Raw genomic sequence first — 13674 nt, 5'->3', positions numbered from 1 at the left:
TTGGAAATATGATCCTGATGCCTGTGTCATTGTTGCTGGGCTGAAATGCACTCCTCTTGATCCACCCATATATTGAATGTCTGGGACCTCTGATGGCTGAGAAGTAATCATTGGACTATCAAAATTCAATGATTTGGGCATTAGTGGGGAATGATCCTCTGCCGTTTTCTTTTGCCTTTTGAGATCTCCGATTTCTCTGAGGATCCTGTCATTAGTCTCATCCTGCTGCTGCATACGATCCCTCATCTGCAAAATCAAAGTAAATATATCACTAGTACTGGGAACAGAAGAAGTTAGAGCAGAAGATGATGGTTTAGAGGAGATAGAAGTTGGTCTCTTCTCAGCATTTTTCTGAGATCCAGCTGGTGGTGAAGGCAAAGGTGGAATGCCAGTAGATGAATTGACTGCCGACATCGCTGTGGATGTATTCTTCAATGATGAAGCCATGTAACTCTTTGAAATGATTTCGAACATAAATTTTTCTTATGAATGAAGCACCAATTGCCCCACGGTGGGCGCCAAACTGTTTTGGTCAAAAATCTCACAAGGATAATGCAACCAAACTCTAAGTAAGCGGGGAATGATGCTTGGTTTGTTGAAAAAGTAAAGGATCACTTTAGTAAGAAATATGCAAGTGACACAAGGATTTATACGAGGAAAAGCCCTTGATCAATGTATGATCTCCGGCATAAAAAACCTTGGGTGATGGCAACTACCGATCACCAAACTTTAATATAAGAAAAATGGTTACAACTCCGGATGATAATGAGCTGAGTACAAGGATCACTATAGTTTCGAGTGGCTAAGCGTGTGAGAATTGTGTTGTGTGTCTTCCGAATGGGGAAGAGTGTTATATATACAAGTGTAGGTGGCCTATTTTAGGTAAAAAGACTAATAATCAGCTCATTACCCCTTTAAAAGTAAAAGTAAATCTAGCCTAAATTATCGCCCTTAAATCATGCCAAGTTTCCATATCCTTCACAACGTTCATCTCTGATTAAGCATATGCCAAAGTTGTAAAGACGCGTCCCTTGATTGTGATGCTAAGAGCGGATCCTGCTAGACATTCCTGCAAAATGACATTAAGTTCAATAAAAGCAACTGTTATCATGAGGATTCCATGATGGCCCGTGATCCTGATCCTGGAACTCTGCTGAGGATCACTATCTGCCAAAGAAACAAGGATCACTGGTTAGGATCACATGTAAGGATCATGTATTATAAAAATCCAGCCCTAACAGACATATCCCCGAAGATGAAAATCCTAAGGCATTTAGGATGAAGGTATCACGATTCACTATCATAAATAATATTCTATACAAGAAATCTCTTGCAGGACCATACTTGAGATGCTTGGAGGATCCTGAAGCCAAAGAAGTACTTCAGGATATACATGAAGGGGATTGTGGTAACCATACTGGGGGCAGGTCATTATTTTCAAAAGTGCTAAGGACAGGTTATTATTGGCCAACAATGAGGAAAGATGCCGCAGAATATGCTCGAAGATGTGATGCATGTCAGAGGCATAGTAACATATTGCATCAACCAGCTGAACCACTATATCCTATAGCGTCCCCTTGGCCGTTCATGAAATGGGGGATGGATATAGTAGGGAAGTTACCAAAGGCTCCGGGAGGAAAAGTCTTTATGCTGGCAATGACGGATTATTTCTCTAAGTGGGTTGAAGCTGAAGCATTTGTTCAAGTTAGAGACCAAGAAGTAGTATCCTTCATAAAGAGGAATATCCTGACCAGGTTTGGAGTACCAGCTGAAATCATTTGTGACAATGGGTCCCAGTTTATAAGCAGAAGGACTACTAACTTTTGCAAGAGTTGGGGAATCAAAATGATAACGTCTACTCCGGTACATCCTCAAGCGAATGGACAAGCTGAATCTTCAAACAAGATAATACTGAATAACTTGAAGAAGAGACTTGGAGCCAAAAAAGGAAGATGGGCAGAGGAATTACCCTTTGTGTTATGGGCTGACAGGACGACGGTGAAAAATGCAACCGGCCAAACTCCATTCTCCTTAGTATTCGGAGCAGAAGCAGTAATTCCAACGGAAATGGCAATACCTACTGCAAGATCTATCCTACAGAATCCTGGGCAGAATCCTGAAACCTTATGTCAAGATTTGGATACCATAGATGAAAAAAGAGACGCAGCAAGGCTAAGGATGGCAACATATCAACAAAGAATATCCAGAGCATATAACAAGAACATAAGGACTAGGAGATTTCAAGTTGGTGATTGGGTGCTAAGAAAGGCTTTTCAGAATACTACTAATCCTGCCGATGGCAAGTTAGCTCCGAAATGGGAAGGACCATACGAAGTTGAATCAGAAGCAGGGAAAGGAGCATACAGACTCAAGAATATGGAAGGGGATATGCTACCAAGGTCTTGGAATGCTATACACTTAAAGCTCTATTTCAAGTAAGAATAGAATTTAATTTCTATCCCAGAATGGTATGTATTCTATCTCTTTTAAATATATTTGTTTATTATCTTGAACCCAATACTGACTTAGGCATCGGAGGGGTGTTAGCCAAGCTAACACCCACCTTAGTTTACAATTGTTTTGCAGCATATGCTCCAGGATATAGCTCCAGGGTGTGTACTTAGGATAACTCGGAAGATTAGAGGATTGGCCCCCTCTCTCTCGTTTAAGGGATACTGATCCCTTCACAGGTTTAAAGGTATTCACCTTTCTCCCGAATTGGGTTTAAACACCCCGCCTGGAGCGCAAGTTATTCAGGGATAGTTCAAGGTGGCGGGACCAGTCCATGTAAAAGTGGCTGATAATTTCGTTACTGTTGGCTATATCCTGAATCCTAAAGGTATATGAGGATTGATCACCCTCTCTCGCGAAAGGGTATTTTCATACTCTCTAAGGTTTAAAGGTTTTCACCTTTCTAAGTCTTGGAGTTTATACACTCCCGCCTGTAGCGCATGAAACTCAGGGTTTATCCCCAGTATACTAAGGGTTCATTTCAAGATATCAAGGGTTTTGCCCTGGGGTATTTGGAATTTATTCGAGTCAAAATATGAATACATTTGTGTTTCTGTGTCAAGCACAGGGGACATACATTATACTATTCAAAGGATGGATTCAGATTTATAAGAATGCACTGGGGACAAGCTTATAATGGAAAATTGAAATTGATTCTCTAAGAGTCTCTGGTATGATCTCTCCTTTTTTAGACAACTAATAGGTTGTATTTTAATATCCTTATCAGAATATCTTTCAGGATATCTACTGGGATATGTTTATAATATATTCTCAAAAATGTTCAAACAAAACAATTTTCACAAGTAAAATCTATAACAACAATAATAAAGTCAAAAGAGGAGTTATATTATTAATATATCAAAAGATGTGCTCTTAGTTTCACCTAAAAACAAGGCCCATCCACTAAGAGCACTAATAGTCCATTACCATATTTACCCAACAGTTGAAGGCTTCATCTCAAACCGAGACCCATCCACCTCCAACTGTTGTATTGTTCAAAAGCCATGCAGGAAATGTAAATTGTTCAGGGGCAGAAAAGTAAAGTGCAGAAAAGTAAATTGTTTAGGGATTACAAACCAACATCAAATCTAAAAAAAAGTGGGCTCCGGCCTAAGCATCAACATCTATCATAGCCCACTCAGATGCCCTCACACAGCGGCATCCTCTCCAGCCTTCCCCGGCTTCTCAGCACCAACATCCTCACCAGCATCCTGTCCAGCATCCTCACGAGCATCCGCTCCAGCATCCTTCTTATCTCCAGCCTGATCCACCGCCTCTGCTGACTTAGAAGACTCACCGGCTTCAGCTGGGAATGGCACAGCTTTGCCTCCGAGCTCCTTCAACTTGGCCACCCAGGATTCAATTGGCCAAGATGGACAAACAAGACCCGTCTCCTTGGCCTCGTAGGCCATCTTGATGCGTGCTTGTAACAGGGAGACGATAGCGGAAGTCTTGATTCCCTCCCGGAAATTGATCATGGCTTGATCATGATCCATTTGAACGGTGGCAAGTTTGACCTCAGCTTCTTGGGTGACCTTCTTCAGCAGGCTTTCGTAGTGCCGGCTCTTCGCTTCAGCAATGGCACCTTGGTCAGCAACGGTGCTTTCAAGCTGTTTGATCCCGGCTTCATGGAGTGCAACAGTGCCACATGCGTCATTATACAAGTGGAGCAAATGCTGGAGGCCCTACACATCAATAACAGGTACAAGTTGGAATATACGTGTATAATGACTAAGATATCCTATCAGGATATCCTGTTAGGATATACATGCAGGATATATGTGCAGGATATACATGCAGGATATGTGTCAGGATATTACCTTGTTAAGGAAGGATGTCATTGGCTCTAAGGAATCAGTGAAGCTGAGTTCATCATAGGAGAACCCTTCTGAGCTTGGAGCACTGACTTCGAGACCCTTCCTCTTTTTCGCTGTGGAAGCGCGAGTCCTTGGGTTGGCCTTGGGAGCTGGGAGTGGCTTGGAGCTAGTAGCGGCAGGAGCTTCCTTCTTGACTATGGTTGGAGTTGGATAACTGTCGATTTCTTCAAGATCTAGATAGACTGGAACTTTGCTGGAATCTGTACATGGGAAGTAAAATTCTAGACCTCTCCTAAAAATATCAAATAAAAACATGTATGTACAGGATATCTTGCAGGATCCTTACCAGACATGTTTGCGCTTGAAAGAGGGCTTGGAGTTGGTGGAGATGGGTTGAAACTTCTCTCTGCCTCTGGAAGGAGTCTGATGGCGTCTATTCTTTTTTGAGAATCTGCAAGGGGAGGTGCTAGCTTCCTAAAATCAGTTGTACAAGAAAACGACAAAGTCAGTTCAGGATATAAAGCAGGATAACAGGCAGGATCATCTTTAAACCCTAAATCCTACCCTTCTTCAACCAATTCACCGGGTAATCCGCTCCACCAGGGATTGAATCTCTTTTTACAAAAAAGAATTTGGATTTCCATTCCTCTTCATTCCTGGTGGCTCGGAGAATTAATGGGTCACTGGAAGTAGAGTAAAATAAGAATCGACAAGAGCCGTGGCACCTAAGTCGGTATGCTAAAGGAAGGTCATGAACGGAAAGATCAGGGATATGGTTGTTCTTGATTTGATCAAGAACAGACAAGACTCGCCAAAGCATTGGCATTGTCTGACTGAAGCAGATTTTGGTGACATTAAAGAACTCGGTGATGAAGTCCGAGAAAGGAAATTGCAACCCTAAGGTGAAGGGAAAGGCATTAAAACACAACCACTCATCGGAAACCATATCTGATCGGATTTCCCGATCAAACGGTCGGAACACCGTCCCTTTTGGGAAGATGCCGGAGGTTTTAAGGGCTGACAAGTGTGCACCGTCAAAAGTGCATATTTCTTTCTCCGGATCCTGGAGAATATTTTGGTGGATGAACGTGGGAGCAGAGTCGCCGGAGCTAGATCTTGTCTGCCTTACCATATTATTACCGGAATATTGGGAAGAATGAAAAGTGAAGTTGAGAGAGAAATGTTTACCTTTTTCTCTTCGGTAAAGGTTAAATGAAGATGAGGATGAGAAGATATAGGGTATGATGAGTAAATATAGGCCGGGTGGTTGAAAGCTGTCACATCAATAGTCTTATCTCTTAATTGCCTCGACCATTGTGAAAAAATGTAACCGTTAGGATATCAAACGGTAACATTTTTGGGGACAATTGTTATGGGTGAAATTTTGAGCCCATATCCTAGGAAATATCTTGATATATATCTTGTTTATGTTGTATCTGTTTACATCCGGGATGCTAGTTCAGGATATTGGTAACATCCTGAATGGTATCCTTGGGATTACTAATGGATTATGTGCAGGCACGTGGGTTAGAAGCTAGCAACGTTAATAAGACCTATTCCACGGAAGACTCGGTCCAAGTCGTTCAAGGGAAGACGTTGAAGCCGTATTACTCGGTCCATAACGTTCATAATGGAATATTCGGAGTAGCCCATACTTGTAGGGATTATTGTTTGTAATTCGTAACTATAAATAGGTGGGTATATCAGATCAACTAGGACATCACAATCACACTCTCTACACTCTAACACTCGCTCTCTCGCAACTTTCATACAAATTCATTGTAACACTTACCGATCTGATCTATATCCTGCACTGTATCCTGAAGTTTAAAGCAATAAGAAGAACGAGGCAGCTGCGATTGTCAGCTCCCGAGGTTTTATGCCGGCGATCTAGATTGATCAAGGGCTTTCCTCGTACATCTTGTGTCATTTACTTTACTTTATTGCTCATTGTTTGATCGTAGATACAGCTCAATATCCTGAGCCGTATCCTGAACACTGTTTTTCCAAACAACATAACCAGCATATTTTCAACACACTTTTTAGCACACTACCTCACTTAACTAATTTGATCACTTAATTGCTTCGGTAATTTTTGACCAAAACACTAGGGATATCCTGTGATGATATAGCTGAAAGGACTCCTTGGTGGCCTAACTAAGAAGATCCCCTGTCGATCTAATTAAAAAGTAACCGATGGAAGTCTAGTCACCCTCATCACAAGTTTGATATCCTTCCCCAAAACATTACAAAACAAACTGTGCGGACTGTGCAAGGGATTACGTAATTATGGATGCATACATAATTATGGAATTTAGTGCATAGAAATCTCAGCAAGTTCTGTCATGTGTCTAGAGTTAACCCTATTCATTTCCAACTCTGATGAAGCAACCGTTGAAAATGACTCCATTAGTTCATTTTCGTTTCAGAAGATTTATCCGTTGGGGAAAATGAATATCCGTTGTGTAATCCTTCATTTCCAACTCTGATGAAGCAACCGTTGAAAATGACTCCGCTAGTTCATTTTCGTTTCTGATGATTTATCCGTTGGGGAAATGAATATCCGTTGTGTAATCCTTCATTTCCAACACTGATGAAGCAACCGTTGAAAATGACTCCGTTAGTTCATTTTCGTTTCTGATGATTTATCCGTTGGGGAAATGAATATCCGTTGTGTAACCCTTCATTTCCAACTCTGATGAAGCAACCGTTGAAAATGATTCCGTTAGTTCATTTTCGTTTCTGATGATTTATCCGTTGGGGAAATGAATATCCGTTGTGTAATCCTTCATTTCCAACTCTGATGAAGCAACCGTTGAAAATGACTCCGTTAGTTCATTTTCGTTTCTGATGATTTATCCGTTGGGGAAATGAATATCCGTTGTGTAATCCTTCATTTCCAACTCTGATGAAGCAACCGTTGAAAATGATTCTGTTAGTTCATTTTCGTTTCTGAAGATTTATCCGTTGAGGAAATCAATATCCGTTGTGTAATCCTTCATTTCCATTTCTGATGAAGCAACCATTGAAAATGACTCCGTCTGTTCATTTTTCGTTTCTGAAGATTTGTCCGATGAGGAAATGAACATCCGTTTGCTTATTCCGTCATTTCCATTTCTGAAGAATACTCGATGAGGAAAATGACTCCGTCTGTTCATTTTCGTTTCTGAAGAATGAACCGTCAAGGAAATGACAGGATATTGCCTTGCATATCGCTGGTGGTTATTTGGCAAAGTCACAAATAGACTCCTACGAATAAATTTCGGGACGAAATTTTCTAAAGTAGGGGAGACTGTGACACCTGTGTCACCGCGACCCTCAAACAAATACCAAGCCGATGAAATATTGTATTTCATACTTGGGATCTTGTATAAATATGTGTATCTTTTGCACATATCAATTCTTGTTCAATTTCAAACTTTACATCGCTTTCTGGAGAATTATACGCAAACTGGTGCGTAAACGTACTCAGTTTAATGCGAAAAATACTCCAGAACATCAACATATACTCAACATACCTTAAATAACCTTTACATAACTTAGAAATAAGTTTTGAAGGCTTTGGTATGGCAAAAACAAGTTAATTCGCTTACAGTGACTAAACTTGACAAACTGCGAAAGTATGCCAATTTGAACTGTAACAGACATTCCGGAACATGTCCATAAGTTAAACATACCATAAATATCCTTTACATAGCTTAGAAATAGGCTTTGAGGTGCTTGGTGTGTTAAAACAAACTTTTGGATCATTCAGGGACTAAAAGTGTCAAAAAGTGCATAAGTTCGCACTTTCACGCATAACTTACGTTCTGAATACATCCGGACATCCAAAAATTTATGTAAACATCCTTAGTGTATGGCATGAGAAAAATCCATTCGTCACGCAATTTGGATCGTCTTTCGCGCTTATGCGCATTCCGTCGTAATTAACCGAACATCGCGACCGTACGACCAAACGAACCGACATCCGAGATATTTTTGAGCACATTTTAAGTTCCCTATACTTTAACTTCATTTTAGAGCTTTGAAATGGGGTTAACGGGGCTTAAACATGTCAAAAATGCATCAAATACCAAGTTTTGGCACAACAGGGACCAAAACTGTAAATCTGCCAAACTAGGGGCTTACGGACCGTAAGCCAAAACCCATACGGTCCGTAAGGCCTCCCCAGAACAGCAGATTCAACATTTAATGTTGTTGCCTCTTCAAGTAGTGAAAGATCAAAGCTCCCTTGTCTCTTCCAGCCAATAAGGGGCAAGAACAGAGGTACCACAATATTGTGACAAGTGTACGGGCGAGATCGTGGCACGTTATTCAAGAAACGATCCTAACGGTTTTGCTTTTCCTATAAATACCCCCCCCCCATTTTGCTAAAAATTCACACAATCTGATCTAAAGGCTCTAAGTTGGAACCATTGTTTCATACCTGAGCCATTTTGATCTAGATTAGCATTCGGGGACCCTCCGTAAGTCTTCTTTCGTTCTTTTATTCACTTTTCGAGTCCGAAAGTCAACGTTTTGTTGACTTTCTGCATTGACCAGCCTATGGTCAACACGAAGTTCATTAGAACTTCATAACGTGAGCGTGATCACGATGGTTATAGTCCGTAGTGACTATACCTACTGATTACCACGTTATCTAGGCTCAGTGACGAGTCGTAGTTTCGGCCAAAATGTGCATTCTTGCATATTTTGTAACCAAACTACTCGTGAGCATCAAAAACGTTTGCTTTGATGCCAAACCTGTTTTCTAAACTTAGTTAAGCATGTTCTAACATGCTTAGCTCGTCACTTTTAGTATAGTGCTTATATAGGGTCGTAAGGTAAGCGATCTAAACCATCACTTATACTTTCGAACCCGACCCATTTGGTCGATCATTAGGATCCGACCAAACACATTAGGTGACCATAGCTATAACCTTCCGAGGTTATGCCTTGTGGTCACGATGTTAGGCGTTCCAAACGCGTTCTACGCGAACGACGCGTTAAGGTAGCATAAGCTACCTAAACGGGTCGTGATGGGTTGCAAGCACTTAGGTTAGGTTTCATTTTAGTATGTAGGCTTTGTTAAACCATATTACACGAGTCTCCATACTCGTTTGGTTTACGAACCCGCATACTATCCGATCCTTCCGATTTGGTCCGGTATATTAACATAGCTGCCATTTGATATCCCGTGATCTTTAGCATTATCTGGTTATTATACAAGGAATTCAAAGCAATCTCAGGTGAGTACATTGAACCCCTCTTTTACTGTTTTCCAAACTGTTTTGGGGTGAAACACATGTGCCTACTTGTTACTTTCATGCTTTCCCGTTTTCACATCATATACTTGCTATGTTCGATAGTACATATATAGTACATGATTTCATTGTGTTCATGCTATGTATGCCCATTGTGTGCGTACTTAGTACATTGTTGTACATTACATTTCATGCTATGTATGCCCATTGTGTGCGTACTTAGTACATTGCTTTACATTACATGCTATGTATGCCCATTGTGTGCGTACTTAGTACATTGTTATACATTACATTTCATGTTATATATGCCCATTGTGTGCATACTTAGTACATGGTTTTACATTGCATTTCTGTTGCATATGCTCATCCAGCATATGAACACATTATGCTACATTTTGAACCGTTGTAACCATTTGACTATGTGAACCTTCTTACCCCTTTGATTTCATGAACCGTCTGTAACCACTGAACCGTGTGAACCAGTTGTATTTGTTGACATGATTTACATTTGAAAATAGACATTTGACTATACATGAACATTTCCACAATTGTTAAACATTTCATCTTGATGGTTTGGTTTGAGTAAGTGATTAAGTAACGAGGCGTGTGTAATATGATACAAGCATGGTGGATACGCCGCTGGTACTTCCTATATATAAGTGTTTGTATGGTATTACATATCGTAGCGTTATTTGAATCATTTCGATTTGAGACATATGACATTTTATGCAAATAACACACTTTTCACGAGACATTGTTTTACAAACGACTTATCTTATACAAACACATTTTACATGGTTATCCGTTGTTCTCTTATTTATACATATCATCCAATCTTATCGTTTTTCAAATGATTTACAAGACAAAGCAAATTACAAGGTTCATGACTAAACATTTTCTCAAACATAAGTCATGAATTCCGTTTTCACAAAACCAATGTATCTCACAGGCATTTTTATGCTGACGTACCTATTTTCACATGTGTTTTCAGGAGATGATGCGTAGGACTTATCAAGACATACTTAGGCGGACCTATGCCTTAGTGACTTAAAACGAGACAAGAACTAGTTAATTTATGTTATGTACTTTTTGGTTCTTGTTTAAACAATGTAAACATTCATGTTTGATTAATAAAACGAAACTTCAATTGCCATGGATTTGAAACAATTGATTCTGTTACAACACTACCCGACGTTTCCGCCACGTTTTGTATGTTCTACGTGGTCGGGGTGTGACAACAAGATCTTCATCAGAATACGTGATCTTTTGTCGTGCAAGCTCCAGCTTCAGATGACCAAACCTTTCAATCATTTTGCAAACCGATTCATTTTTAAGACAACCAAACATGTCGAACTCTTTTCTAAGAAGTTTCGTTTTATTTTTTACAATCTCATTACTCCCTAGACACTTCTTCTTGAGTTTTTCCCATAAATCTTTTGCATTGGAGTAGTCTATCAACGAAATGATGTCTTCCCGCACCGACTGAAACAGTAATGCCACACACTTTTGCTCGACAACAAATCCTTCAATTTCTTTAGTTGAACTCAATGCTTCACCATTCTTCTTTCCATTTGCATATCCGTTTTTCATACTTTTCCAACTTGCAAATGCGAATGCCATCATCCAGTCTTCGAACTTTGTAGACCACCTACTATAATCTTCTATAGCCATCAGCTTCGGAGGTTTGTTGAATGTACCAAATGCGGTCTCCGACTCCTAAGCTTCTTTCTTTTTCTCTTTCGGTTGATCCTCGTTTGTGTTGCTCGAAGACGTATCATTATTTCCTGAACTTCCCATGAACGCATACATGTCGCTGAAAGGATTCATGAAAATATCATCCATTTTTTATTGTTCCTGCAAAATCAACCAACACTTAGAAAAATTTTCGAAATTTTTGAAAATCAGGACACAAAAGCGGACCTATCTGTACAGATGACAGATAAGCGAACCCAACAATGTCACAAAAGCGAAACAGACAATGTCTTAAAAGCGAACCAGTTGATGTCCTATAAGCGGACCTCAACTATCACTAAAAGCGGACCAGATATAGTCCGTAAAAGCGGACCAGATGATGTCTGTTCGAGCAGACCAGATTTGTTCGTTCGAGCGGACCAAGTAGTGCTCTAAAAGCGAACCAAAATCTCGCGATGTCTGTAAAAGCGGACCACAGTTTTTAACCGATTTTGATCATTTTTAGTCCGAATTTTAGCCTGAAACTTTCTAGGGTTTGTTATTAGTATGATTTACACGTTATACTCAATTTTCAGACAATTTCAACCGTAGGAACCACTGAAAACCGAAAAAGTATGAGAGAAAGTGAGTAGAAAAGAGAGATTTCTGCAAATATAAGCTGTAGTAGTATGAACTCCTCGTCCTGAGCTCTGATACCACTTGTTGGACCGTTGTTTGACCCTAAAACGTCAGTCAAGGTAGCTCATCATCACATATAAAGGCGAAATCAGTACATATGATGTTACAACAGCTTGTCCTTTCAATTCCACTGATTTTATTGCTTTCAAATGTAATTTTGACAGAGTTTCGGCTCCTGAGCACACACATACACCTTACAGATCCGCTCCAATGACAGGTATATATAGACATACTGGTTCGCTAATATGACAGGTCATATTAGCGGACCTGTTTCACTATGACTTAAAAGCGGACCACATTAAACCCTATGAGCGGACCTCTGCCAAATGACCATAAAAGCGAACCTAAATCAACAATTACATAAACTTGACAATTTGACCCCCTGTTGACCAATCTTGACCTCAGACTTCTTGTAGACGTAGTCAACAGACATCCTATGCATCAACATAATTCCGCTTGAAACCGGGGTTTCGCTTGAGAAATTGATTTGATTCCACTTGAAACGGTATTCCGCTTGAAAAGTTCTGGTTATTCCGCTTGAAACTTGCTATTCCGCTTCAAGTTGTGATTTCGCTTGAGTGATATTATTTGAAACCAGTGATTCCGCTTCAACAAGGTGATTTCGCTTGAACCGTTATTTCGTTTGAGAACTGTTATTTCGCTTGAACAATCAGTTTTGTGATCTTTGATAATCCGAAACATGGACGAGGAATTTTACAATGCCTTTGCTACCCTGGTGACTGTGACTCAGCAGACAATGTTGGAAAATGTAACGGGAACTATGCAAAAACCGCCTAAGCTCATGAACATCAAGGAGTATAAGGGTTGTGAAGGACGTTTTGAGAACTGGGTACAAGCTAACTATTTAGATGCTTGGGAATGTGTTGAGACAAAATACGTTAGACCGACAAATGACGATGAAGAGGAGATTGCTATCAAAGATATGAGCATTGCTGATAAAAAGAAATATAAGAATGAAAAAATGATACTAAGTCTATTACAACAAGCTATGAAAGAAGACATTATGATTCTATTGCAACATAATGGAAGTGCTTATTCGATTTGGAAAGCTCTAAAATCAAAGTTTGTTGGAAATCAAGAGATGGTTAAGAACAAGAAATCACTTTTGAAGAAAGAATTTGATCTGTTTCGTGGTTTGAAGAATGAGAGCACAAAGCAGATAATCGAAAGATACTGCAATCTGTTGGTAAACATGAGGAGAGTGAGTATCAACAAAGACAATGAAGAGCTGATAGAGAAGTTAGCTGATGCATTGCCACACGAAACTTGGGGCACATACCACATGATGCTAAGGAACAAGAAAGGTTTTAGCAATCTGACCCTTAGCAAGTTTATTGAAAAGATTGAGGCTCAGGAGATGGAACAGAGAAAGATCTCAAGAATGAAAGATTTTGACGGAGAACAAGACATTGGGCTGTATTACAAAGCTGGGCTGAATGATAAATCTACCAATTTGTCACCAAAGGTAGAAACTGCTTTTAATGCAAAGAGTTCATCTGGAAGTTCATCTAAAGGACCAAATAGCAATACCAGTTTCTCATCATATACGTCTTTTGATCCAAACATTTCAACAAAGAAAAATGGAAAGAAACTTCAGTGCAACATTGTTTTGAATCTTGAGGACGATCAAGATTATACAGAAGAAATTGCGAAGAGCCATATGTCTTTATTGGGAACTGTGTTGGAATCATATGGAAGTTTTGTTGCAGGTC

Source organism: Helianthus annuus, chromosome 11 (assembly GCF_002127325.2).
Source record: "Helianthus annuus cultivar XRQ/B chromosome 11, HanXRQr2.0-SUNRISE, whole genome shotgun sequence".
Taxonomy (NCBI): domain Eukaryota; kingdom Viridiplantae; phylum Streptophyta; class Magnoliopsida; order Asterales; family Asteraceae; genus Helianthus; species Helianthus annuus.
This window is presented reverse-complemented; position numbering follows the sequence as displayed.